A 17,120-nucleotide genomic window follows, 5' to 3' on the forward strand; every position below is an offset into this window, starting at 1 on the left:
CTCAAAGGAATCCAGCTGGTCCTGTGCTTTGGGGGATTCTGCCAGTTGCTGAGGATGTCTAGTGCAATTACGCATTCCGGAACTGGGGAAATCAGGACAGGATGGGCTTGGGGGCTCACTGGACCGATTGTGAAAAGGAGTGAACTCAAAACCCCATTGATCACCTACTTCCATAAGCCGCGACTGGGACTGATGGACCACAGTGGTGTTTTGCGTCCCCCAGAATTAGTGTCAGTTCAGTGCCAGTGTCCTGTAATCCCTGAAAAGTGAGATTATTTCCTTTTCTCCAGTGCACGGTCACCCCGGTGAAAGGCCATACGTCCCTTTGGGGAAAGCTGGGAGAAATGTCCATGGTGTACATTTTTGGCAGTGCCACAAAGTTCTTCCTTAAATGGAGCCGGCCTCCCCTTCATTCGAGGGACTCTGGGTCTGTACATTGGCGCAAGTTTGGGAATTGACCGAGGGGTTATGACTCTGTTTTGGTGATTCAAGTTAGATTTCTGTTTAATTGACCTAGAAGAACTCTTCCACTTATCCAGATCAAGTAAGAATTTAATAAATGCCCACTTACTTCTAGGGACAGCACGATCAACGAGCTGCCACCGTCGATCTCTGTGAGTCAGGCCATTCAGGCTGCTGCTTTGACTGCTGTTCACAAGGCCTGGAGACAATGTGGGGTTTGGGGAAAGCCTGTGAGAAAGAGTGCTGAGATGTGAGTTCTGATCCTGCCTTTGCTACTAACTAGCTGAGTGACCTTAGGCAAATTAATAACCCTCTCTGGGCCAGCTTCCTCAACTCTTAAGGAGGGAGTACTAACCCTGCCCTGCCTGGTCAGAGCCATTGTGAAGCCTTTGAAGAACACGACAGTGTCTTTAACTGATTTTTTGTGTAGTTTTGGTGGTTTAGATGATGTGAGTGGAGGATGCAAACTGGGTCTGACCCATCGAAGTTCTTTGGCTCAAACAGTGTAAGAATTAGATGCCAATATTTTAAAATAAAGGAATTTTAAATAAACATCCAGATTTCCACGAGATGTTTATTTGAAACTGGCGCATTCTTGTGTGGCAACAGTAGACTGAGGGGTCTCCTTTAAATGGGGCATGTTCTTCCCAGTTTACTAGCCCACCCACTATTTCATGTGTTTATTGAGGGTACCCCCAGGTGCCAGGTACCATGTTAGGTGCTGGGGATAGGTGCATACAACATGTGAACTATTAACCATGCAGATGACAAGTACAACAAACAGGGCTGACACCAGTGTGGACGGTAGCGCAGGGAGCAATCAGTTCTCCCCCTCGGGGATATGCCTCCGGACCAAGGTTGCTTTCTGAGCTTTCAGCCATCTTGCTCTGACTTTGGGGTGACTTTTCACTTCTCACATAGTCTCTCAGGTTCCAAATCTTGGAAGACCCACCTGGCTTGTTTGAGAATATTCACTTGCCAGATATGAAGGCTAGGTTTGCTCTTTCGTCAACTATTACTCCAGCTTAGAATCCTGACCTAGCGTCCCAGTGGCTTCTCCTTGGCAGATACCATCTTGGTGGGAATAGCTCCATGTCACCCTGTCACTCTGCTTTTACAGCATTCATTCATTCAGCAAGCTGTATTAAGCACCTACTGTGGCTGTGTGCTCAGTGGCAAGAGTATTATGCTTTACTTTTCTTTCTTTTTTTTTTTTTTAAGCTGAGCCATCCTGCCACCTGTTGGCAGCTCAGCGGGGGCCGGGACTCGAACTGTTGTTGCTCAGAGCTCGCACTCTTGAGCAAGCTCTTAACCAACTGAGCCACTCGGCCGGCCCAAGCATTGTGCTTTTCAACGCCTGCCCTTGGCCCACTGTGATCTGTGCCTGTTGGGAGGACATCTGTAGTTTACAGCTCATTTGCATAGCACAGGTACCTGCCATACCTGCACCTACTGAGTGCTAAGCCCTTCCTGTCTCACCTGCCCACCTTCCCAGACATCTCAGGTGCCCTCCTTTCCCAGGGCTCTAGGATGCCCCTCAGCTTTAGAATGAAAACTCGTTATGAATGTCACCTGTCTGAGCCTCAGATATCAAACTTCATGGAAGTGCAGAGAGAAGAGGAGCTGATGGGCTCCAGCCGTTGGGGAAGGTCTCTTCCAGGAGAATTCCTGAAGGACAGTCCTTCAAGGTCGGTAGGACTTGGACAGCTGGGAATGCAGATCGGTGGAGAAATGGTGACTTTCCCAGTGGAAGGAATGGGGAGGATGAGACAGAGCGAGGAGGTAGGAAAAGCCACAGACTAGATCAGTTTCAACTAGAGTGTAGCCTTTCCGCAGGCGAGCAGCAGGGACGGTTTTGGAAGGTCATGTGTACAGAGCAAAGAGCTTGGACTTTGTCCTTCAGGGAAGCCATTGAAGGTATTTTGAGCAAGGTGACCTGGGCTTTGGGAGATGGACTTAGAGCCTCGTGAAGGATGGTCAGGAATGAGGATGTAGGTCGGAGGGGGAGGAGAGACCCCAAGTTCTAGTCCCCCTGACTCCTTGCATCTACTCTGTCCAGGCTCCGGGCCTGTGGGCCTGGTCTCACCGCACAGGCCAAGCATGGCACAGGTCCTCTGGGTGTGGCCGGGGAGAACTGCCCTGCTCCTTCTCAACCCTCACCTCAGGAGAACCGAAATGAAGTCTGAGCCCAGGCCTCTCTGGAATGAGACCAGCTTGAGGAAGGCGCAGGGCAGACTGCTTTGCCCTTGCTCTCGGGTGTGGACAGTGAACAACACCAGGCCCCTGGTTCTGCCCTCCCCAGCTCCTTCTCTTGTGGCTGGGGCCAGGACTGGGAGAGGTGATTAATGCTGCTGTCAGGGGAGCACCACGCTGCAATTACTGAGACACCAGCTCCTGCAGAGGGGAAATATTGTGGCAGGGACTCCTGGGCTTATTAGAGTGGGAAGCATCTTTGAGAGGATGCCAGGAGTCCTTGTGTTTCCAGGAATAGGCAGGGAGTTCCCCCAAAGCAGGGGGCGTGGTTCCCAGCCACAGCTCATCTGGACTCAGGTGGGCGCTGGAAACGGTTACCAGCTGGTTGCCTCCAAGCTGGGCTGCCTCAGGTTGAAGCTAGATCTGCCCCCATTGCTCTGGGCTACCTTTGAGGCATGGGTGCACTACTGGCCTCTGGATGAGAAATCTCATCAGGATGTGAAAAGGGTGTCAGAAGATGTCTGAGTCTTTCTGTCTTGAAGCTCATTATCCCTGGTGACTCACCCACCAACTCCCTGTCTCCTGGCTCTATGTCACGGAGTGATGGTGACTTCCCAGCCTGAAGACACTCTAAGCATGTTCTCTGTTGCTAGATCTGTCCCCCAGAGACCCCTTGGGGCCCTTTCTTGGGGTCTTACCCTCACCATGACCACAGACNACAAAAGAAAAAATAGATAAATTAGACTTCATGAAAATTTAAAATGTTTGTGCTGTAGAGGACACCATCAGGAAACTGAAAAGAATGATAAGGGACTAGTATCCAGAATATATAAAGAACTCGTACAAATCAATAATAAGAAGACACATAACCCAATTATAAAATTGGCAAAGAATTTAAACAGATGTTCCTCCAAAGAAAATTTAAAAAATAAAATAAAAAAATAGTGGCCATTCTAATGGTGTGAGGTGATATCTCATTGCGGGTTTGATTTGCATTTTTCTCATGATTAATGATGTTGAGCGTCTTTTCATACGTTCATTTATTCTTGATGGAGCTGAATAAAGACTCTCAAAGTGGCTAATAAAGAAGGCAAGTACCATGGGTTCCCATAGATCTTGGACTGGGCATGGAGAACCCTGGTTTTTACTAAGAGACTAGTAGAGGGTGAAGCTTTTCTGCTCTCCCCTTCAGCCAGGAAGAAATACAAAGGATGCACTAATCTGTTCTTGATCAAGCCCACTGGGGCCTGACAGGGAAGGGTCGTAAGTTGCACAGGGAAAAGCTAGGGGCTTGCAGTGAGACAAATTCAAATCCTAAGTCTGCCTTCTATGATCTGTGTGACTTGGAGCAAATTAATTTGTTTGAATCTTGGTTTCCTCATCTGGAAAATAGATTGTTGTGAGAGATCTCTACAATCGTGTGCTGTTAAATGTTTTAACAACCAGATCTCCAAGAAAATAAAATGTTCTGATTTGTAGCATTTGCCGATTTTATTGTGTAAATACTCAAACTGGGACTGATACCACAGTGCCAACTTGACATCATAGTGACTTCGTTGAATGCAGAGTTGGGGAGAAAGATCTGCACAGCCAGCTCCAGCACATTCTGGTCTGCATGTAAGCAGAATCTACACTGTATTTCTTAGTATTTGGGATGTGTCAGCTTCTCCATTAATGTTAGTTCCCTCCCTCTGTTCTCACCACCAAAGGGACTCTGGGTGACCTAGGTAATAAGAAAGGTTGCTTAATTCTCCATGTTTATTCAACACATACTATTTGTTGAGCTTCTGTTAGGTCCAAGACCTTGCCCTAGGAGCAGTGTCTAGGGGCATGAAGAACAAGGAGGTGATGTTTCTTTCAGCCTGTGAGACTCCAGCTTGATTAGGTGACCCTCCCATGTGCTGTCATCTCTATTATGTCACATTTAATCACCTTTGTACTTGTCTCTCCCACTGAATTGCGATCTTGAAGACAATGGCTATGCCTTACTTATTTTGGTATCCACACAGCCTAGCATTTTGAAAGTATTCAATAAATATTTGTTAAATGGTTTCATAAGCTTGAAATCTACCTGAGGAGGCAAAACTAATACATCTGAAACANTTCCTTTTAAATATATAAACATAGTCCACAGTGCTATGCACAAATAGTGGGCATTCAGTAAATGTTAATTCATATGCACACACACACACACAAATAATCAGTGCTGGTTTGTGGTGGTGTACACACAGCATAGGTTGTGATGGACCAGCGCTGTTTCTTTCCAGATCACAGCTGATACAGGCCCTTTCAAATAAATTAGTGTGTTAATCTTGGCTGAGGCACTTGGAAGAAGCAGTGAACCAGCAGGCCAGTGATCCCCGTGGCCTCTCCATCAGGAACCATAAAGGGCTGTGTTTCCACATTAGCACACATCGAGGAGCAGTGAACACAACACTTTTCTCAGTTGTTTCGGGTGATATTTGTAGGCCTACACGTGGCATTTTGTGTCACGCCTGTGGGCCAGAGATTACAAATGCAGAAAGAGGGACAGTCAAGGCATGGAACAAGGAAACTGGCGAGAGAAGCATTTATCAACATGTAAGGCCTGGAAAATTATTTTATAATTTAAAAATTAATACTATGTGTGTGTTACATGGATATGTGTGTTTATGTATAAAACTTGCTAACCACTCAGGTTAGACATCTTTTAACCTGCTGAGCTATGGCCTCAGGCAGTTGTTTTCCTAATTGCAGGTCTTGGCTGTGTCACCAGCTAGGTGGGAGCCCCGTGGGGAGCTAAGAAAGTCTCATGCTGCTTTTTAAATTCCTTTCATGTGTTCTTGGTCCCCCACTACCCACCACTGCCTTCTGAGGCCTAGGTGGCCACAGGTCTTTGGTGTCCCTCCCCAGCCCGGGTTGGTCCTGGCCAGCCCTGACCCAGGCCCGATGGGCAGCCCTGGAAACCAGAGGTGGCTGCTCTTAGATTCAGCTTCCAGGGCTGGCGCAGTAATTGGCCCAGGCTCTAATGAGCNCTTGGCTTGTGGCAGCACAACTGTAATGTCTGACTCCATCTTCACATCGTCTTTGTCTGCTGTGTCTCTATCTCCATTCCCCTTCTTATAAGGAGACCAGCTATTGGATTCAGGGCCCACTCTAATCCCATACAATCCCGTCTCGATCTTTAACAACATCTGCAAAGACACTGTTTCCAAATAACGTCACATTCTGAGGTTCTGGGTGGACACGGATTGGGGGCTGGAGTGGAGGGGGAAAAGAACACTGTCCAGCTCACTGCGGGGAGCTTCCTGCCTCCCTGGTTCCTGGTCCCTGTAGACACCTTTTGTCTCTCCCAGGGCAGGACCACTTCTCACCTAGTCACCTGTTCTTGGAACAGCTGCCCATTTATGTACATGAAGCCTCAGCTCCTGAGTTAGAAGACAAATAAGGACAAGCAAGAAAGCAATTAGTAAGACTGGGAGTTCAGGATTAAAGAGGATTCACTGGCCTGCTGGCACCATGGTTAGTAAGAGGGGAGGTAAGGGGAGTTGGGAGAAAAAGGGGGGAAGGAAGGGGGTCCTTTGAGTGTTCTAGAAGTGGGAGGCCTGGGAACCTGGGTTCCTGCAGACTTGAGCTCAGGCCCAGTGAGGGTGGAGGCTGGATGCGACATAATGCTGATACGGTCGTGAAGAACTCAGGAGCTTGGAGTTGTTCACGCAACATTCATTCTGTGAGCATTTATTAAATGTTTCCTATGTGCCANTGGGGTCTTACCCTCACCATGACCACAGACATCTGCTTTAATGGGCAGTAACCGTAGCAGTGAATTGTTCCCAGACTGAAAGGGGAGGATGCCCCAGGCACTCCCAGTACCGCCTTCCGGCATGGGCGCCTCGGCACTGCCAGGGCTGAAGATCACATGACAGGGTGGCAGGACACGGGGAGGATGAAGACCTGGGGGTCCTCTAGAAGCCACACATACTTAAAAACAGGGAAAACAAGGCCCAGAGGAGGGAAATGACATGCTTGAGGTCACATAGCTGGAAACGCGGGGCAGAGCTGGGCTAGAGCTGGGGCCAACGGCTGGTCCAGAGCTCTTTTCCTACACACCCCCCGTGTCTGTCCATCCTGTTTCATGTGCCCACTCAGCCCCAGAGCTCTGCCTTCGTTCCCTGTTGCCAGCCGAGCCCATGTGCCCTTGCTCGTGTGCAAGGTGACGAGCAGATTTTCTGGGCGACTGGCTTGCGAGCTATGTGAGAGCTAAAACAAGCAGCACCTTCTTTTTAGTTCTTTTTTTTTTTTTTCCTTCAGAGGGTGGTATGAAACCATTGAAAAGTGGTGAAGTTTTCTTTTTCTTGTTCTCACAGCTGCTTCCATCCACCCATGCCAGGTGTTCTGTGCAACAGAGATGTGCTAGAAATCACAGATTCAATAGGAAACCTGAGGGAGCAGGCCAGGAAAAGTGCAGGAGTGGGAGAGGATTTTATGGTTTTAGAAAAACATCGCGGAGCCTGTGCAACTGCCAGTGCAGCAACAGTGGGGACAGACGGGGTGCCATGGAGTAGAATGCAGCCGTGGAGGGCAGTGCTCTGCTCTCACCCCGTGCCTCTCTCAGTCCGGACTCAGGGTGTGTGGGGGCTGCTATCTTTGTTTTTTTGTTTTGGTTTTTTTTTTGGGGGGGGTGGATGTAGCCCACCATTGAACAGGCAGTCTTGTTGTTAGGAGCACGTGCTCTCACCAGCTAAGCCATCCTGCCAACTGTCGGCAGCTCAGAAGCAGGTCAGCTCGGGCGCAGCTCACTGGCCCCTGTGGGAATCAAACCAGTGGCCCTGTTGCTCAGAGTTCAAGCTCTTAAGCTAACTCTTAACCAGCTGAGCCAATTGGCTGGCCCCGGGGCTGCTATCTTTGGAGGCTGAAGCAGAACTGGGGCAGGTTTGGACTTCTAAAGCCGGTGATGTACTACCGGATATGTCTCTGAGGGCTTTGACACAGATCTGTACGTGCTCGATTTTCGTGCAGTGCTCCCAGTTCTAGTCCTGCTCAAGTCAAGGCTACAGACAAGATCAGCGGGGCCAGTTAGGGACTGTTACACCAGCCTGTCAGCACATGTGGCAGGAGGCAGGCAGGTGGGACAGTGTGGCTGGTTCTGTGCCAACGCCTCCCACTTTGGAAACAGAGAGTACGCCTCACTGTGGATGACACATCATTATCATTTGCTGCAGACACCTAGTTCCTAAATCAGCAGTTCTCAACCTGTGGGTCGCGACCCCTTTGGGGGGTCAAACGACCCTTTCACAGGGGTCACCTAAGACCATCGGAAAACAAAAAGATATTTACATTACGATTCATAACAGTAGCGAAATTACAGTTATAGAGTAGCAACAAAAATAATTTTATGGTTGGGGGTCACCACAACATGAGGAACTGTATTAAGGAGTCGCGGCATTAGGAAGGCTGAGAACAGCTGTGACCTAAATGGTGCGAGTATGACTGCACATTGTCAGAAGGGCATGTTTGAGTGTACATTACCAGTAGTCCAAGGCCAGTGAACTTGACTTTGGTGATGGCAGCAGAACATGGGCTTTGGCAAACCAGAGAGGCCTGGGTTTGAACCCCAGATCTGCCATCTACTAGCTGTGTCGTCACAAAGTTTCTCAGTGGAATTACAGGTGGGACCAAGCAGCACCTTATACCACACGTTAGCATGATAAATGCTACAGGTTTCTTTTTCTTGTTTTCACAACTACTTGCATCAACCTCTGTTGTAAAATGGGGCCATTGTACCGACTTTGTAGACTGCTGTGAGGCTTAGCAGCGATATGGGTTAAATATCTAGGTGAGTGTCTTGCATTCTTGGTATGTTAGAAAAGGCCTTCCAGCCAAGTGGGAAGAGGGCTCTGCACCCGGACACATCTGGGCCTCCGTCCTCCTCTGCGCTTACAGCTATACTGGGCTATGAACTGCTTTAGCCTCACCCGCTTTATCTGTAGTCAAAGGGTTAATAATATTTACCTTTTTTAAAAGTCTTCCTTATGAAAACACTTCACTTGAGGTTATTTTAAGAATTATTAAAAAAAAGGCGTGTAAAGTATATAGTGTGTCCAGTACACAGCAAGTGGTCAGTAAACAGTAGCTACTATTACTAATACTGTTGTTACAGTTAAGAGTCAGTTTTTCTCTAGCACTGGCAGCTGACTCTTAGTGTTGGGGTAGAAGCTGGTCTTCTTGGCAGAAATGACGACAAGGACAACTTGGATGGTGAGGGTGCCTGAGTAATTAGCAGCGGGATGCATGTACCTTGGGCCCCGGGAGCACCCCTGCCTTCGTGCTCCAGGGAGCACCCCTGGAAAGGGGTGAGTGGGAAGGAGGAGCCTAGAACCTCCATTTGCTTCACAGGTAGGAATTACAGTCCAGCAGGAGCCATGCAGGCCCCCACAGTCCACTAGGAAACCTCAGTAGGAGGACAAACTTCCTGGACCAGGATAGTGGACAACTCACTGAAACTCTCAGACTCAGCCCTTGGAACTGTGTCTGGGAAGGGCCTCCCAAGCCACTCCCAACATTTCTGTATCCAGCACTGGCTCTGGGAACAGGCTGTCCTTGGTTAGAGTCTTGTTTCCCCCACCTACCAGCGGGGACTGTGGATACATAATTGAACCTCTCTGGGCCTCAGTTACCTGAAAACTGGGAGCATTACGAGAATTAAAGGAGAACACCTATATAAGAAGTGTCACTGTGCCCAGAATATGGTAGGTGATTAAAATGACTAGTATTAAAAATTGATCAATTGGCAGATATTAATTTCTCTCTCTTTCTCCTCTGCCTCCTGCCCATTGCACAAGAAGCTTGACTCACACCTGACGCTATATCTGTCGATGGATGAGTGGGTAGGAAAGCCTCTTTTCCTAGGAGGAGTTCAAGCATCCTTCCATACAGGTGGGAGCTGTGACCCAGCCCCTTCACACAGACAAACACATGGGTACCAGAGGTGCCTCCCACGTGACCATAGTGTGCCACAGTGAGTCGCCTGTTTTCTGTTTGAGATAATTTTAGCCTTACAGGAGAATCACAACAGTCATACAGAGAGTTCTCATATACCCATCACCTAGCTTCCTCTAATGCTAACATCTTATCTAACTGTGGTGCAATTATCAAAACTAAGAAAGCATCATTGGTTCAATACTATTAACTAAATGAACAGGTTTTATTTGGATTTCCCCAGTTTTTCCACTAATGTTCTTTTTCTGGTTTAGGATCCAACCCAGGTTTCCACGTTGCGTTTAGTTTCGTGCCTCTTTAATCCCCTCCAAACTATGAGAGTTCCTTAGTCTTTCCTTGTCTTTCATGACCTTGAGAATTTGAAGAGTACTGGTCAGGTATTTGCAGAATATGAGACGCCTATTTTAAACATCTGTGATGGAGTGGGCAGCACAGGGTTCTATAGTCTTGCTTTCATACTTTTCTACTTATATTTCTCTGGATTCCCAGAGCATTTGTTTCTGCAAAAAACCTGCCCAGTGTAGTGAACGATCCCATTCAAGTACAAAAGTGGCAGGAAGCTAACCTGTTCAGTGTGCCACATTAGCCATGTCACCTCTCCTCTGCAAATGTATGTCCTCTTTCTGACTCACACCATCCAGCTCGTGCTCACATCTGAGCCTCAGCCATTGAGCCAGTCACTCTATCGAGAGAGCAGACTCCATGAGAACAAGGGGCTTGCCTCTTGTGCAGTGCCGTACCCCCAGTGCCTAATCAGTGTTGCGTATAATAGGGGCTCAACAAACGTGCTGAATAAATGAGCAATCACCGTCATATCAGCCACCATGTACAGGTGGCTCATGGAGGGCAACGTGCAGGCATGCAGGTTATAAAAGCAAAACGTATGTCATTTTCTCAGGGCACCTCTAGCTCTAGTAGAGAGTCCAGAAACATATAGGAAAAGCTAACATACTGGCCAGACAACACAGTAAAAGCCCTCTTGTACAGTATGGTTGACTGACCGTTCACCGAGTTCATTAAAATATGGTGATGGAAGGAGAAATGACTCTGGGTGGTGAACACACAACAATGTGATATATAGATGATTACAGAATGGTACACTTGAAACCTATGTAATTTTACTAACCATTGTCACCCCAGTAAATTTTAAAAAGTTCATTAAAGAGAAGATTCATTAAAAAAAAGATACTTCAAACATTTCATGTTACCTTGGAACATTCATTTACCAAGCTTTTTGAGTATATCTTGGGTCTTTTCTTTGAGTATGAGTCCACCAATTGGAGTTTTGCCTCATCTTATTTGCATAAGTATTGCCGTACTGTTGTGTATACAACTTGCAGAATTTTTACTTTTACTTTTTAAAGCAAAGATTTAAATTTATTGAACAATACAAATGTAGGCTTCTAGGTTTTCATAATTTTTTGAGTTGTCTCATTCAGATATAACTATTCAGGATTTTTGTTTGTTTCTAGTGATTTTTCTTTACCAGAAAGTTCCCCAGTGCATTTAACTTAGAGTTTATGGGATCAGTATTTTGACTTGGTATTCATATTTAGTTATTTATGAAGTAATAAGCTAAGTTAATGACAATTACAAGAGCTTTCATGAACAGTTAGGGAGCCGGCCTCACTGACTGCAAGCACACAGCTCTCCAGGGGAGCCGGGAGAATAGTCAGAGCACAGCTTCCTAGGAACACGCTGTGTGTCACTGGCGTTGGTTAGCATCCTTTCCTGAGAGAATGATTGGAGAGTGGTGATTAATCCAACGTGCCAACAGGAGGGCACCGGAGAGCTATTCGAGTATATGATCCTTCATCTTAATTTACTTGTCACTTGCTAAGCTCCCACTCCATGCCGAGCATGTGCCAGATGGTAGAGGAGCAAAAGAGGAAAGAGATACAGATATTGCCGTGAAACAGCCCAGGAGATGGGAAGAGACAGACTTGTAGGTTTTGATATCACAAGGCCAAAATGAACAAATAGTGTGCTGTGAGATTGCAGAGGAATAAATTCTCCCTGGACAAGATCATGGAAGGCTTCCTGGAAGAGGTGGCAATAGAGACCATAAGTGAGAAAGGAATTCGGAAGAGGCAGAGATCGCTGATGAACAGACCACTGAGCATCATCATCTCAAAAAAGTCAAGATGTTGGTATTCCCTGAAATGGACGTAGAAGGTACCACTGGCATCTGGGTTCAACTGTTTACGGTCATCACCATCCACCCTGGAGAGGAGAGGATCCTTGGCCCTCTCCTTGATCAAGTACACCCTGGTATATTTGTTAGAATTGCAGATAAGGAGGGAGGGTGGGGCCACAGACCCAGCCTTCTCGCGGGAAGCCCAGCACTGTGCAGAGCATGGAAGATGGAGAAGGTAATGAGCAGAGCACCTCTCCAGGCCACAGCAGCCCTGCCTGTCAGGCTGGTGCGCGCAGTAAACTCCAACCTCCGTTTGTCTCCTGCCAGGAAGATGGAATGTTTTGTTTCAACCTGCAGTGTCTTCTCTAGTTGCTGAAGAGATTACCTGGGCCACACGTGTACGATAATTAGGTGATCAGTCATAGACAGTCTAAAGCAAAGCAACCTTTAGGGAGAGGAATTGGTTTTTACTGTGTCACTTTGAGTATCAGGCAGCAGAAAGGCCCCCAGGGATCCGCTGTTTCAGAATCGGTAGGACCAGGGCCTCTGGAGAGAGGGCTGAAATCCCCAGGCGGCTGGGGCGTGGTAGGAAAATCTCTGCTTTGCTCACAAGGTACCAAGTTTTTCCTAAAGCCTCCCCAGCGTCGAGAATACCACCTCCCTGCTGCCACCAGCCTTGATGGTGAGAATCAGGTAAGAGGATATTAGAGCCTCATTCAGGAACAGCCTTGGGAGGTCAGCAGCATATTATAGCTGTTAGCCCAGACACTGTTATAAAACCGTGGACTCAAACTTAAATATATTCTGGGGCCTGGCCAAAAATGTAAACTGAGTGAAACCAGCTGGGCATTGGGCAATAAATAAGGATTGGTGAGGACCTTGGTCAACTTGAGGGCACTGCGCCCCAACTGGCTGGGGCTGGATGGGGTGACAGGAGGAAGAGGACTCTCCCAAAGCCTTGAGGCCTTGTTCCTTTCAAACTAGGGCAACTGGGGAGAACATCGGGAGAGGTAAACACAGGATAGAGCTGCAGCGCCTTCCTCTTTCTCTTCTTCCATTCTTGGGGTGCAGACACAACCTGTTCCCTAGATGCTGGTGTCCTCCTCTGGTTGGGGAGGGCCTCTGCCTTCAGCCCGTGTGTACCCTGTTTAAACAGGGCTGCCTCTACTTAACCCTGGCTTGTTGCTTTGCAAGAATTCTGACCCGGTGTTTCCAAAATCTTGTAATTCTTTTTAAAAGAGAAGCTAGAGATCTGTATTTTAATATAAAATCTCCAAATTTTATATTTGTAATAAATTATGATTTTGCAACAATGCTATGTGAGCTCAACAGAACAAATCTGCAAGCTAATGTGGCCCGTAGGCTGCCAGTTTGCATCCTCTGGTATGAAAGGGATATTAGCTAACCAGTGCTCAGTCTCCATTGCTGGATTGGCGGAGTCTATGCCCAAGTCATAGGAAGCCTTGCAGATAAAGATTTCACCAGCCTGCTGTCGCCAGCCTCCATTTTCCCATGCAACAAAATGGGTTGATTTCATGTTCTGGCCTGCCCAAAGTTGTTACTGGCTTGGGGCTTATGGCATATGGCACGTAACAGGAAGATACTCTTGTCAACTATGCATTGGGCATTGGCTTAAACTTCTTGGATGGTGTCTTTATCTGTGCGAGTGCATGGTTTGTGGGTGAAAGCCGAGGTGCCTTGGCATCAGCGGGTTATTTGCACGATCTCAGCAGCTTGAGCTGATCCCTGAGCAGAGCTTCCCCTCCCTCCTGCCACAGCCATCAAAGCTCTCCTTCAGCCTGTGCCTCAGGGAGCTGTCACAGCCTCATTACTGCTAATTCATCTTCACTTAGTGCATCAAAGTCTCATTTATCAAATTGGGTAGGCGCAGAGGAAGTTTGATTAGCGACATTATGTTGTTTGCCATGACGGGCTCAGAAAACTCAGCTCATCTATGTCCCAGGAGTCCCACGATAAGACCGAAATGTTTATGTTCTGCCTCAGGAATTCTCAGGATCAAAAGCCAGTGTGGCTGCTCCAGCCAGAGGTGTTTCCTTAGTGACGTTCCTGACAGGCGCCTTCTCTGCCTCTCTCCTTGCCTCGCTTGCCCTCTCCCCCACTCCACAGGTAGAAGAGTCAGAGGCAGCAGTTATGCAAAGGGCCTGGCGTAAGCAGGGCTCCTGGTCCCATCCAGCAGCCTCTGTGGCTGCGCAGCTGTGCTGCCTGGGCATTCCCTGCCTCCTTTGCTTGTAATAAAGCCCCCCTGGATTCGGTTGATTTCCTCTGCTCCTGTCTCCATCATTGCCCGTGACAGGCTGCTGAACAACACACGCAGAGGTTCAGCCCTTCCCCCAGGCTCCTGGGGAAGAATGGGACAGACAACTTTTCGAAGAAATTGTCTGGAGAAGCAGCATCCCATGAAAACACCTACCAGGCCTGTGGCCCTGAATGTCTGGCACCGTCCACGAACACGTAGCCCACGGTGTGTACGGCTTCACCAATATCCGGAGGGAAGCGAGACAAGTGTCAGGCTTGGAGAGCAGCCCTTAGAAGAAAAGGTTAAGAGCAAGAAAAGGGTAATCGACAGGAAGTGAACAGCCTGGGTGGGGACTGTGTGTGTAGTAGGTTCCCAAGTGCCAGCTGTTGCCCATCTCTGCTGAGGACAGGAATGGGGGAGATGAGTGTACACAAGAAGTTGGATGAGTTTAGGTGAGACTCAGGAGAGCTATCCACAGAGCTGACTTAATATGCTTGAAAATGCAGGTCATGGTGATAATGATAGTAGTCATGGGTGTCGCAAATACCTGCCATTTACCAGCTCATGGGGCCCTTTCCGTGAGCTTGACGAAGAGCCACGTCAGGGTAAAGCAGCGGACCTGTCTAGAGACCTTTCATTGCAATCCTGCTAATGAAAGCCACCAGCTCTGTGAACTAGGGTGAGTCCTGACACTTTTCTGTGTCTTAGTAAAATAAAGAGATTAGATGAGATCTTCTCTAAAGTCTCTTCCTGGAGTAAAATGAACTATTTTACAATTTTCCAGGTTAGTCATCAAGAGAATAGGAACAACTGAATGCCTCATCTGGGCCGGAGATGAGGCTAAGGGCTTAATGTATCTCATTTAACCCTCAAAATAACCCCACGGGAAAGGTAGTCTTACTTATTTTAGAGCTGTGCAAAGCAGCACTATTGCTGTCAGTGTGTACCCACACTCATTAACAGTAGATGCTAAGGGCATACACAGGTTTAAGACAACCTCTGCCCATTAGACACAGAGAGGGGGGCCAGACACAGAAGCAAGGGAGCATTAAAGAACACATGCAAATAGCAATCGAATGGTACCAAGCAGCTTTGCTGGCCGATGGCTCTTTAGTGAGAATGTAGACATGGTCAACTTATAGATGGCCAAAGGAAGGTCTAAAATGAAGTGATAATAGCACACTAACATTTTTTTATAGAACTTTAGAGTTTGCAAAACACTTTGAAATATATCACTTTATTTGATTCTTCTGCTACTCTCTGAAATTCAGTGTATGACTGCTCTCATTATTAAATTATTACCAATTATTGATTATTAAATTGAGAATTACAGAAGTAGCTCATCCAAGGGAACTGAATCATCCTTCTGCATATCAGACATCCACCATTAGATGAAATAATCCAGTGCTGACGATGGCTCAATCCCTCATAGATTTTTCCAGGTCTTGTGTGCCTGGCCTACCTCTGCCTTCAACAACAGAAACTCTCATAGGTATATCCTTAGAATTTACCAGGAAGGCTACAGGCCACGCAGGGCTTTTTTCTTTCTAGCAGATTTAGAGGGAAGAGTCAAGATTGCTGCAAATCCACATGGAGACTTGACCAAGGCCACCTGCTGAGTGCCCACGACATCTCAGGGCTTGATCTCAGGGCTGATTGATATATGATATATGCTATGCATGGCTGGAGTCTCTCTGGAGTGTGCAGAGGACTGGAGGTGCCTTTCTCTCAGGGCCCCTCACCCAGCTCAATCCCATCTCTCCGGCAGTGGTAGCATCCCTCTTAATGATATTAGCTGCCATTTATTGGGCGTCTGCCACATTCTGGTTCCTTTATTTGCACTTTCTAAGTTAATTTTACAACTACGCCAGGGAGGAGGGAGTTATTGTCTCCATTTTACAGATGAAAACACTAGGCCCCAAGTGATTATACTGTCAAGGCCACACTGCTAACGAGTGCTGGAGGTGAGACCAAAAAACAAACAAACAAACAAACAAACAAACAAAAAACGAGGCCGTACTGACTCCTCCAATTCCCAGGATAGAATGAAGCTGCTCCTCTTCATATTCTGGTCATCGTTGCTTAGAAAAGCTTCAAATATTAGGGACAGGGATGTGGAGGGGGGAGGGTATGCAGTGCCAGGGGGCACACAGCTATCAGGAATCTGCCCATCACTGTGGCTGCCCTTCCGACCTACTTCTGTCATGTGGGAGAGGAAGTTAGGGACTCTGCCCAGGACCCCCAGCATGTCCTGGGGTTGGGAAATGGCCTCCCTGCTTCCCTCTGTGGCTATGCCCGTGTTGCCCCTCCTTTGAGTGAGGCGCCAGGAGCTCCGGCAGGGCAAGACGCCCAGGTCCATGGTACTGCCCTATTGGTGGGTCCATACCCCATGAAAGGAGAGGAGAAAAAGGGGGCAGCAGGAGGAAGTTGGGCTGAACTGGCCTGAAGGGGTGAGCCCACAGGCAGCCCCTGGGCTGAGAGAGGGTGAGGTGAGACCCCAGCTCTTGCCCACACGCATCTGCTCTATTCCAAATCCAGTGTGTCCTGCCCTCCTCAGAGCTCACTTTGCCACAGCAGGCTGAGGCCCTGGAGACTCCAAGAGTGTCATTTTCTGGAAAACGTCTGGTTGCCTCATGGTGCTCAGGACTCTGAGGAAATTTGGGTGTGGCGTAGACCTCAACTTCCCTCTTTGTAAGGCTGTGAGAGGTTCCTATGGGCCCTGTGAACACCAGTCTGAGACCTAACAGCTTGGTGGGGTGAGGCCCGGGACACACCCTTGAAGGAACCAGTTTTGCAGTTAAGATAAAGGCACCTGTCTTATATATGTCCTATAGATCTGGGTTCTGAAGATCTTATTCCCTCCCACTCTCAGGTCTACTCTAGATGCAGACTCAACCCCTGGTGTAAGAAAAAGAATCTGGGGTCTGGAGGCAGATAGACCTATGTTCATAACCCACTGCACTTGAGTGAACTTGAACAAGTTTCTCACCCTCTCTGTTCCTGTTTCTTTATCTGTAACATGGAAATAATATCTAATCTCATAGGGCTGTTGTGCAGAATAAATGAAATAATATATGCACAGTGCTTCACCGT

General features: G+C 47.7%; 1 protein-coding gene across 4 annotated transcripts in view; it reads left to right on the plus strand.

Annotated features, from left to right (window-relative positions):
• DRD2 (dopamine receptor D2) overlaps positions 1-17,120 on the plus strand; it is a 69,085-nt gene that overhangs the window by 26,422 nt on the left and 25,543 nt on the right. The window contains exon 1 of one of the 4 annotated variants that reach the window (XM_019665222.1): positions 640-712. The exons of the other annotated variants lie outside the window; for them this stretch is intronic. The gene's annotated coding sequence lies outside the window, so the exon portion shown is untranslated. Of the gene's footprint in view, positions 1-639; positions 713-17,120 lie in introns of those variants that run through there. 4 annotated transcript variants of the gene reach the window in all.

This window comes from Hipposideros armiger, unplaced genomic scaffold (genome assembly GCF_001890085.2).
Source record: "Hipposideros armiger isolate ML-2016 unplaced genomic scaffold, ASM189008v1 scaffold_437, whole genome shotgun sequence".
Lineage (NCBI taxonomy): Eukaryota > Metazoa > Chordata > Mammalia > Chiroptera > Hipposideridae > Hipposideros > Hipposideros armiger.